We start from the raw sequence: 12,488 nt of genomic DNA, 5'->3' as shown, positions 1-12,488 counted from the left end.
ATGAGGAATCTGGGACGGAGTGTTGGTGATGATCCAGTTGGCCAGTGAAAATGGATTATTTCCACTTTCTGTGGAATACTAGTGACTGTCATTGTTAGACAGTAATAAATTAGAATTACAGCTTACAGCAAAACAGCAGTTATTCTTTGATTACTAAAATGCTCAACTTTGAAATATAACAAAAGTCCTGTTGTTGTTTTCCATGAAAAAATACAGGGATTTATTATAGATAGTTATTAAATGTACTTTACTGAAAAAAATAAATATTTTGTTATTTGCAGTGCAATGTTCCCAGAATACAGATCAGATCCCAAAGGGTTAAATTCTACAAAGTCCACAACTCCTCTTTGTGTACTGGACAGTGCCCCAAGGGCATATATAAATGCGTACTCAAGACTCCTTGTGATGCTGTTCGAAATCTCTGCACTTGGTGCCATTAAAGACAATCTGGCAGCAAGCAATCAGATTGCAGGCTGATTTTATGAAGCCTGTAATTTGTTTTGTTAACACCAGCCATCTATTAGTATCATCTACATCTTAAATGTTGTAGTTAAGATTTTAATCAGGGCAGTATGCTGTGAAGGATATATGATGTGTTTTTGCTGATGCTTGCTATCAAAACTATCTGCTATTACACAAGTCATTGTGAGAATCTTTACATGGAAGCTGATCTTGGACTATCTGGCTAAATACTATTTTTACTCCCGTTAGTTAATTGCCTGTTTCCAGTAGGCATTGCCAACAAAAATGCCTAAAAGGGATGGGTCAAAATATATTGCTGCTAAATTGAAGTTGCTCTTAGTTGAAGTGGACTACATGAATCATGTATCACGTCATTTAAAAGCACTTTATGCAGAAACGCTCTTGTCAGAATCCGACTAGATTCAGCCACTTCCCATACACAAACCTTTCCAAGACAGTAAATTCTGCGAAAAAATATACATGAACATGCATCGGTGTATTCCAAAATGGTTTAATTCAATCTGGGGAAAGATGGCTGAGCTTATTGTATAATAATGTGCAGCATTCATTCAACAATGAATGTAGGTTGGTAATGTTAACAAAACTGGAGTGTTGGAGGCTGATGGGTGATCTTTTGATGTTTATAAAATCAGGAGGGGCATGGATAAGATAAATAGATACATTCTTTTCCCTGGGATGGAAGGGTGCAGAGGTAGAGGGCAAATGTTTAGGGTGAAAGGGGAAAGATAAAAAGAGACCTAAGGGGCAACTTTTTCACACAGAGGGTGGTACGTGTATGGAATGAGCTGCCAGAGGACGTGGTGGAGGCTGGTACAATTGCAACATTTAAAAGGCATCTGGATGGGTGTATGGGCTGGGTTCTGGCAAGTGGAACTAGATTAGGTTGGGATATTTGGTTGGCATGGACCGAAGGATCTGTTTCCGTAGACCGTATGACTGTATGAAAGATTTAGGGAGTGAGGAACAGCTAATATGACTCACCACGCAACCTATTTTTATGTCAGATTTCAGTTATTATATTTGAATATTACCATTCTAATTTTGCAAATTGGATAAAATAAAGCTGGCTGAAGGCACAACTGTACCTGAACCAGCTTCGCAGGTCACGGGTCATGAACTCTCCACCTCGTTTTCGGAAATAACTGACATGGGAACAGCTTAGTCAAGAGAGTCCCCAACCTTGAGCACACATTTTCTGTAAAGGTTAGCATATTTTCTTTGAGAGTAGTCCAAAGGACACTTTTCCTGTAAGCCCTCTTGCCCAGAGAGCTTGTCATATACCACAGTTTTCCAGAGAGCTTGAAATCCTGTGAGACAACAGGTTTGAAAGGACACAAGCTTAACGCAGATGGTCCAAAGTGGTGCCAGCAATGTGGATGCATTTGTTCACGAGAGAATTAAGTGAAAAATTGTTTAATTGAGGAGCTATGATATAAGATACACAATGCAATGTGGCTTGATTGGAGCTGACGCTGACCCTCCAGTAAAGACAAAATATCAGCAGAGACAACTTCTAGTGAGCCAACGCAGTCACTCAAGCCCTCATAGTGGTTCCAAGTAAGGGAAGAGGTTAGTTCACATTAGGAACAAGATGTTGCACTCATATATTGTGTAATTCAGAAACCATAGGACAATCCTAAATTGAGAATTGCTATGTGCTCTAACAAGTACTATTTAAAAGATTGAGTAACAATTTTTGAAACTAAAGAATTGGGAACCACCAAGCTAAACCATCAAACACAGCAAATTGAATAGAAACATTTTACATTTCTACTGCAAGTTCTCAGTAAATATCGTTGTGAATGTTCTGAAGCCTCTTAAACACTTACTATATTTTTGACATTTCAAGCTAAAAGAGTCACAATTCCAAATAAACATCCCATGGATTCAAACCTAAAAATATAATATTCTTTTTAACGATGCACCGTGTCAGCAGCCTTGCTATTCAAATTTAATATTCTTCTCATGACTTGTGAAAAATTCAGAAGTCCTTAAAAATTCATCTATTTTGTCATTTTTCAAAATTTCAAATGAGATTAGATTAAGTGCTGGTTTTCTGCAGGAAGTCATGGCTGTATCAGCAAATACCTCACTTATTAATGCATCATCAGTAAGTTTTTTCCCACCAGTTAAAGTATGTGTTAATGTTTCTTATTCTCTCTTTGATTCTGCAATGATGATCCTTTTCATCTGTGTGCCATGTTGGTGTTGAGTCAATTTGCACTAGCGTTACCTTCTTCTTACTTAAGTTGCTGATTTGCAATATCCAGTGTATGTCTTTCTGATGGTTGGCTTTAATATTAAAATTTGCAAAAAAAATTTGATTGCGAGTGATATTCACCTTTTCATTGTTAGTAGCAATTGTCCTTTTACAATTCAAGCTCCTTGCTGCTATGTTCAACTGTTCAGTGTTTGATGGTGTGTTGACTGCTCACTATGCTCAGCCAAGTCTATGGTTTTGGTTACAAAGAAACTGAAAACAAGCAACGGAATGAGAAAAAAAGCATTTTGACACCATCATTGTACGACTCCTTTAATTGAGTCATCCTTGGTTATCTCTGAAGTATAAAAACAAAGACTTCCCAATGATTTACTTGTGGAGAAAGTGGCAAACAGGTATGTCATTTAGCTGCAAGCTGTGGAGGTTCTATTTTACTTAACTTTCACACTAGGCCAAGGGGAGTAAAGGATATGAGTTTTTCTTTCACCCGCTCCCAAGTGATCAAGTGCATGAATCTGGAAGAGTCCTTGGATACCTTGGAAATCCCTCCATTTAAGGTGCATTAGGCATAATGGAATTCTCCCTACACAGAGATGGTGAAAATTTTGATCAACATCTCATAAAAGCCGTAGAGGTTCTTGAACAAAAATAATTAAGCCCCCACCCCCCAAAAAGCCAGAATTGTTGGAAATCAGAACCAAAAACTGAAATTGCTGGAAATACTCAGCAAGTCTGGCAGAATTTGTGGAGCGAAAGTCAAGTTAAATTGCCCATAGGTTAGGTACGTTAGTAAGAGGGAAATGGGTCTGGGTGGATTACTCTTCGGAGGGTTGGTGTGGAATTGTTGGGCTGAAGGGCCTGTTTCCACACTGTAGGGAATCTAATCTAATCTAATCTAATCTTAACATTTCGAGTCCAGTGATGCTTGTTCAAAACTGATTGCAGCTGGGAAAAGATTGGTATATTTTTGCTGAGGCTGGAGTGGGGGAAGGGGGTGGAGGAGTAAAAGACAGGTAGAGATGAAATCCAGAGAGAAATAATGACAGTTGGACAGACAAAGAATTGGGGATAGATCAGCCTGGGAGAATAGAGAACCATGTTCCATCCAACCCATTTATTTAACTATTTATCTCCCACTTTACCCCAATCCCCCAGGCAGACTGCATAGTCATGATAGACATATTCCCCATCAAAGCCAGTGTAATGGTCGCTGTCAATGATTCCCACCAAATCCCCTCCTAAACTGCCCCCCCCCCACACCCCCACTAACCCCACTGCCTCTCAGATCAGCCTTTTCCCTTCTGTGCTCTATCTTCTCCCCACCTTATTTGTTGAGTTGACCCCTTTGCAATTATTATCCCTGCTCTATTCAAGCACGCTGCACCCAATCCCCACAATGGAGTCCCATGTGTCTCCCACCAGAGCCTTGCAGTGGACAGACCCTCAGGACGGACTGTGTCTCAAATACTGACTGACCTGAACAGACAGCCCTGACTGATGAAAGGCCAGGCTTCTGACCTGTATGTATGTAGCTTTTAGACTGACACACCATGAATCCCTGGACTGGTTGCACTGGATCTCAGTAATGACCCTAGCCCACTCCCGGGAGTATACTGATGTGGATTTGCTGACCTGACTGCTCCAAGCAAACATCTGACATTGTCCAAGCCCCTGACCCATAGTGGAAACTGCCTTAACTTTATTGTGTCAGGACCCCTAACTGTAGGCTTTCACCCTTGATCTGACTGTGTCCTATTCCTTCCATCCAACTTTGGGAGATGGCTAGGTTTTATTACCTCATATGTCTCATACGCTGCTGAAACATGCTGATGGTATGTTAATGATGTAGCATAGTGCCATAGAGCAATATCTTCACCCCCTTGACCAATGACCACTGCTGGCCATCTCTAGCTGCCTGACATTGTGTCTGTGCAAAAACAAAAGGGAAGAAAGAAGTACTGTTAGCCTTTGGCTCAAGCTAATGGAGTATATTTCAAAAAGGCAAGGCAGTGATGATGTAAACATCTGAATAGGTGCAAAGTGAGTGACCATGAAGAAAGGAAGTAAGGAGCCCCATGGTATTCCCTGGTCCAATCCATGAGTCAGGTGCCTGTTCTTGCATGCAACGTATCCTGGCAACATTACGATGAAAGATGCCAGTGTACCCTGAAATGGAACACTGAAGTGCAGAATGGTATTGAGAGTGGTTTGTAGATGTGACATGAGGATACAGCAGTATGTATCCAATGCCAACTTTAGTGAATGAGAATCTGGACAGTCTTTGCCAAAGGTCTGAACCCAGAAATGTTGGTGATTGCCATCCAAGATGGAGGTCTAGAGAAGAGAACAGTGAGCTGGAGTCACCAGCTACCCACAATGCCTTTCACTTTGAGAAATGTCACCATGTAGTTTCTATCCGGGTTGTGGAAGAATAGGAGATCGTGAGGACGGCAGATGCTGGAGAGTCAGAGTCGGAAAAATGTGGAGCTGGACAAAACACAGCAGGTCAAGCAGCATCAGAGGAGCAGGGGAGTGGATGTTTTGGTCCTGATGAAGGGTCTGCAAAAACATTGACTCTCCTGCTCCTCTGATGCTGCTTGACCTGCTGTGCTGTTTCCATCTCCACATTTTATCAACTCTGTGGAAGAATACGAAATTACTTATCCATGAGACAAGATCAGTAATAATGACTTGCTATTATATGCAAATTGTGCAGATAGGCCTCTTGCTGCTCATTAGTGAGATTCTCATCTCACTGTTCAGAACTGGGTTGGCAAATCTTTCCAGTCTAATATGACTTTTCAGAGGAGTCAATGGACTCAAAACATTAACTCTATTTCTCTCTTCACAGATACTGTCAGATTGCTGAGTTTCTTCAGCAGTTTCTGTTTTTTACCATGATTAATTCATACCTTTTACTTCTGCTTTTGCCATCGATTCACCTATCTTGTGAGCTGAGTGCATTCTTATAGAGTGCTTTTAATTCTGCATTTTAACGCCGTTCTGTAATTTGATCTTGGTAGCTTCCAGGATTTGTTTCTGCTGCTTTCCATTTTCATTTATAGCTTTTCTACTTCCCTGATGAGCTTTGTTTTTATCTGTCTGAATTCTCTTTTAGCCTCCCATATCCTAGATGTCTAGTATAAGTTCCCCCCCAGAGCACTAGCAAATCTCCCCACAAGGATACTCGTCCCAGTTCTGCTATAGTGTAAGGCAATGTCCTTCTATAGGTCCCACCTACTCTAAAACAATCCCAATGCCCCAGATATGTACAATAATTCATTCTGTAACATTTTTCCAGCTACACTCATGCAAGCTTCCTATTTCTAAACTCTCTAGTACTCGGTAATGTCAGAAATCCTGAGATTGCTGCTTTAGAGGTCCTGCTTTTCAGTCTCTTGCTAGCTCACTAAATTCTATTACAGAACCTCATCGCTCTTTCTATCTATATCATTGGTGCCAATTTGCATCCATGATCTCTGAGTCCTCTCCTCTTCCAAAAGAACACCCCTAAGCTGGTCTGTGACATCCTTGACCCTGGCACCAGGGAGATGATCTGAAATTACATCTCAGAATTACCAGTCTGTTCCCAAACTATTGAATCAACACTATGATTGCCCTTCCACACCTCTTCTCCTCCATTTTTGAAGTTGACTCATTTGCCATGTCACCACCATTTTCCCATTACATGCCTCTGATTACTATTAACCTCACTAATGTCCAAAATAGAAAGCCAGTTAGTGAGGGCAATGGATTTAGAGGCTACTGCACTATTTACACCGTCTTTCTAGACTAGTTGGCTGGATCCATTCCCCCATTGCTTGCCTTGTCCAAATCTATGGTGTGACCACTTGGTTAGATATGCAATCCATGTAGTTCTCAATTTCATGCATGCATCACAATGACTCCAGCCACTTCTCAAATCCCAAACCTTGAAGCTCAAACTTTTGTAGCTGGAAACATTTCTTACATGAAGCACACAATTCCCTACAAGATACCGAACAGGTATTCCACACAGCTGAGTTACCCTGCCATGCCTTAAGCCTATCATTAGACTATTGACTTTAAACTTGAGATGTGAAGGCAGAAAGTAAAATTACTCACCAATCAGTAATGTATTGCCAATGTATCCAGTTCTTTACAGGCAGTCACACACTGAATACTCACAAATCAAAAATCTTGTAATTTTTTTGTGATATCACTGTTTGACTTTGTTTTGCAAACCCAATTTTCTGGAGCTGTAGCAGGAACATTACTCTGTGTAGTCTCTCTCCCAGATAAGATTAGGCCTGGAGACCCTTGCTTATGTGGTCTCTCTGCCCCTCATGCATTTCCTTGCAGGCCCATTCTCTTTCAGGTAAGTACACACTCCAAGTCCTGCACTCCATTTATACCGTCTCTGTCCTGGGTATGTTTCCTTGCAGGTCCACTCTCTGCTGTCTTTCTTTCTCTCTCTCTCTTTCTTCCGCTCAGATTAGCACTACTATTGAAAAGTGAAGGAATGTTTGTAATGTAAGAACATATCTGATGTGAATATGGAACTGGTTGAAAAACAAGTTTTGTGCAGTACAATGTTCAGAGAAAAGTTCAGCCATTTTCTATGTCAAGCATTGAGGATCTTTTTCATTTGACCTCTTTACTGCAGAAACTGTAATAAATTATTTGGCAAAAACTTCTCAGGTAGCCCTGACTGCATTGTTCTAACCCTCAGATTTAAAATGGCCACCTTCTCTTGCCATCACCTCCCTCAGCATAATTTTCAAGACTCTCTTGGAAAAGGGAGCTATCTTTTTTCTGCCCTGGATGTTAGAAAATTTCAAGCTCATCGCAGCACAATGCACAGCATAAGATGCAAAATTCAGCTTGCAGCCAAAAGAAAGCATGGATCCAGCTTTTAGATTGTACTGGGAGTAAACCAGCTGAGAGAACCCCAGGTGGCTCTGTATATAAGTGAGAGAAACCTTGGTGACTCTGTCCATGCACTCTGGACCAGCACTTTGACTACTCATGCACCATGACACAATAGCAACTTTAACACTAGTTACAGATTAAAACTACAAATTGTATTCCGCCCAGAATCATGGCTTGAAATTTCCAGCTTGATTACATCATCTGAACCACTTTTTATATCCTCCCATTTATAGATTGGTCGATTGCCAGGATATACAGTAGCACCTCGACTTGCGAACTTAATCTGTTCTGGGACCCAGTTCGCGAACCGAAAAGTTTGCAAACTGAATCAATTTTTACCATTTGAATTAATGTAATTCCAATTGATCCGTTTCGCCATGTCATACTGCTTAGCGAGATCAGATACGCGAGCACCATTCTCGTGTTTAGCTATTATTTCCTTCTTTATTTCCACAGTGATATGTTTAGGCTTCTTAACACCACCATCACTACCACTTTTCACTTTCTTGGGAGCCATAATGAGGGCTAATTTAATGCAAAAAAACAAAAAAAAAGCATAAGAATGCTTGGACGTAACAACGAACGATGTTCACAGTGCGCGCGCCAAAGACGAACTGAATGAGATCACGCGGGGCCCGAGAGCTTTTGCATTCAAAGTGTGCGTAGCAAAGCAGAACAATGAAACCACGTGGTTACAGACAGGCTTTTTGCATTCGTACCTTCGTTCGTACCTTGAATTTCGTACGTATGTTGAAGCAAAGTTTTACATACAATCCTGTTCGTAAACCGATTTGTTCATGAACGGGGTCATTCGTATGTCGAGGCGCTACTGTATCTCCAAGCTTCACTCATTGCTTGTAAGGTGAGCTCCAAAGAAAAGGAAATGTAGCATACTATCACGCTAACATGTCAAAACCTTTTCTAGATATTCTTCTAGGGCAGTGTTTGTGCTATAAGAACTATCCCATGTTATTCTAATGTTTTATTGATGAAACACAGGGCAAGAATGTTATGCTAACTCTGCTGCTTTAATTATTGGCCCAAAAGGTTGGCCCAAAAAACCCCCAAGAGACTCGAGAAGATTCATTTTTACCGAGCAAATTCTTTTAGAGTCTGCAGGTTCAGGAGTAACTTTGAAAAGGGAATTGGAAATGCAAATGAATGTAAGGAAACTACAGAGGAGTGGGACAAAATGGATAGATCTTTCAAACAGCTGCCACCGAAACAATACCATTCACAGGATGAGGATGTCACGGGCTAGGCAGCATTTATTGCTCATCCCAAACTGCCTAATGGGAGTTGAGAGTCAAGCACATTGCTGTACACCTGGAGTGACATTTCGGGCAGACCAGGTTTTCCCTAAAGGACATTAGTGAACCAAATGGGTTTTTCCCCAGACAGTCAATTCATGGTCATCATTAGACACTCAATTGCAGATTTTTATTGAATTCAAATTCTACTATCTGTTATAGCAGGTTTTGAACCCAGGTCCCCGGAACATTGCCTGTGTCTCTAGATTAACAGTCCAGCAACAATACCACTGGGCCGTTGCCTTTTTTATTTTGCTTCCCCACATGGACTACTGGAATTAATACAGTGTTCACTCATAATTCCTATTGAGGTACATGATGGAATATCACTGGAATATCATTGGCTTTCTTGTTGACAGAGAAAGACAACAGCATTACCTAGAAAACTGTATAATAATGCTCACATACAACCTGATGCATAACCTATCCTCATTCAAAATGATTGTAAATCAGAATTCTCCTTTGGATCAGTGATGAAAACAGTGTAGCCATGTCAGGAAACAATACCAGTATTACTGTAGATACTTATACACATGGGATGCTTGTTACCAATGTAGCCACTTGGCTATTGTATGTGAGGAATTGGGGCTGCCTCGTGCATTTTCTTTCATCTGCAATTTTAAATTAAGGAGAATTAAAATGCAGAAAGACTCTCAGAAACTGATTTTGATTGTATAGTTAAAAATAATTCAGTCACAAAAACACAGCTATAGAAATTTTATATTATGAATCTATGCTATGGAAAAGTACCAGCAAGTGTAGATTTTTATAATGGAAGTGTAGTATAATTGTGCATAATTATATTTTTTCTGGAATTTTAGATTTTCAATGCTAAAATGTCATCCTTAGTTACACTTAAAAATCTATAATTGTACACGATAAATTATGCATTAAGTAGGCAATTATACAGTCATAAGGACAAAAACAGGCAAATATTGAATAAAAGATAGAGGTGCTATAATTTACAGAGGAAAAGCTAATGAGTTTGGCACTTTGCTGCTGGAAAGAATTTAAAGATGGTTGATTTGAATCTTCCCTCAGTCTTCCATCAATAAAACAGAGACATGGTGAAGTTGAAAGCTGATCTGGGAGAGTCATGTTTTTATAATTGCTTTCCACCCTCAGGCACCAAAAATCTAGAGGGTCCCCATTGCTGGTGTTAATGCTAGTGCTGGCCAAAAGACCCAGTCAAAACCTCGATGCACCAATTAATTTGTTTATGGTTCTGATTCCTGCGTTATGAACAATGAGAATGATTTGGGTTCATTTTAAATCATAAAACCTGATTAAAGCTGATAGCAGCAGCAATATTATTTTTTAATGGCAAGGAAATAGGCTATTATTTTGAAAAAGACAATCATTTTATTTGACTGTATTATACCTAAAATGCACCATTTACCTTTCTTTCTTTAAAGTCAGTGCATTCTACCTCAGTTCTGAATGCTTAAATCCTCCAGACAGCAGATAGATTTTCTTGCCTTTCTTAGATTTATTTTTTGATGCAGATTCCAGCAAGCTCTTAGCCAGCCTCCACACCTCCCCCTCCCCCTCACCATCCCTATTCCACAAGTTTTTTTATGCATAATCAATGATTCAACTGCAAAGTCTTCCTCTTTGTACTTTTTTTTTCGAACATAAATAGCATCAGTAGCAGGCAATGGTGAGTTTGGTAAACAAATTCAAATATAACCCATTTTTAAAATGACACTTTTCAGCCGAGCCAAGCTTTAAAGGAGAAGCCACACCATGCGGAAAGAAAATAGAAAGATAAACCTGAGGAGAATAGAAAATGATACATAAAGGAGTCAAAGAATATAATTTAAAGGAAGCTGAGTGTCACCTTCCAAAAAAAATTCTTGCAACAGAAAAACCATATGGTTCTAATTGTTGCATCGAAAGGGATCAGAGGAGATTCGACTAATGGTGATATGCTGGAGGTTTCAATGATGTAGAATGCATCTTTAAAACTATATAAGAAAATTAGTTACTGTCAAAACTTTACCACTACGTAGAGCCAAAGTTCTGCTGGCTGCTTTTAAATTTGGTCATGCCGATGTCCATGTCACTTTCTTCAACAAAGTGCACCTCTTTAAATAATATATGCTAATTATATTTAAGGGTATTAACAAAAGTGATGGTTGAAAGCTTTGGTTTCGGGGATTCTGTGGAAAAGAATTTCCTGAGCACAGTTTGAACTTTGATTTGTATTAATATCTGAAATATTGTTTCTTGTCCCTTAAGTTCTTAAACAACAACTGCTGTTAGATTAATTATCACTTTTCTCTGTCCTGTTAGATTTTTTTTGTAATAAGGAAAGAACAAGCTAAACTCATGAGAGAACATGTGCTTCATGGATTATCCAGTAGGAGGCACACTGAATACATTGCCTGGCTTCTGCAGTGCAGGAATATAGCACCTAGTCATTAGGGGCTTGAGAATAATTGCAAATTTCCAAGTGCATCTAATTGAGGTAACTGATTCCATTTCTAGCACATTTCAATCTGCATCTCATGCCACTGGATGACAAATTTCTCATACAGGCACAGATGCACAGTCTCAACTGCTGTGCCGTGACTGAAATCAGGCACCAGATAACAACAGTGCTAACTCTCATCCATGTTAACTATATACTGCCTGTTTCCACTTCTGCGACCTTTCCTTAACACATTGAAGTAATGGTACAGAGTTCAGGTAGCTTGTCACGTTTCACAGCTTTTGTTCTTGACGTACGCTAAGATTTTGTGTTACCTGGCACACAACAGGTATTTAGTGCTGGGAAATCAAAAATGATGGTTAACTCCTATTGCAGCTCATGGTACTATTCGGAGTTGAATGAATATGCCTTGACACATTCTGCAACTTTGAAAGGTTTGAAGTTTCTCCACATTTAACTCTTTTCAATGTGAACACTGGAAAAAAAAAATGACAGCTTACAAAAGGATCTTCTATCTTCACATCAGGCTGAGTATTTTATGCAGAAGGGGATATTGGAGATTCCAGTTGGTCCTGTGTTGTATAAAATAAATTTTACTGTGGAATAACTGAAACAACTACTACTCAGCAAAATACCGCAGATGCTGGAAATCTGAACTTAGAACAGGCAAAAACATTATTAATTGGTCCTGCTAACTGAATGATTTTCATCAATAGTTTCTATTTATTAAAGAAATGTTCAAGAAATATTGAATGTATGAGGAAAAATCTTCAAGCAAGCTGAAAAACAAAATATTGCAGATGCTGAAAATCTGAAGTAAAACCAGAAAATGCTGGTATTTCTCAGAAGGTTAGTCAGCATCTGTGGAGAGAGAAATGTAGCATTATTGGGGCTGATTTTCATGCCTCCTTATGTGTGAGAACAGAGGCACATGGATCTTAAAAGCGGTGGCCAGTATCAATTTTGGCATTCATGATGCCTTTCCTGTTTGTGGCAATTTATTCCCAGCATGGGATAAGTATGGAATTAGTAAGCCCACATGCATCACTCCTGACCCTGCTGACTACTTTGCAGATCTGCGCATTTCAGATTCATGGCAATTTTGATGGAACGCAAGAGTTATGCACCT

Source organism: Chiloscyllium punctatum, chromosome 38 (genome assembly GCF_047496795.1).
Source record: "Chiloscyllium punctatum isolate Juve2018m chromosome 38, sChiPun1.3, whole genome shotgun sequence".
Taxonomy (NCBI): domain Eukaryota; kingdom Metazoa; phylum Chordata; class Chondrichthyes; order Orectolobiformes; family Hemiscylliidae; genus Chiloscyllium; species Chiloscyllium punctatum.
The sequence above is the reverse complement of the archived record's forward strand: the minus strand, read 5'-3'. Positions refer to the sequence as shown.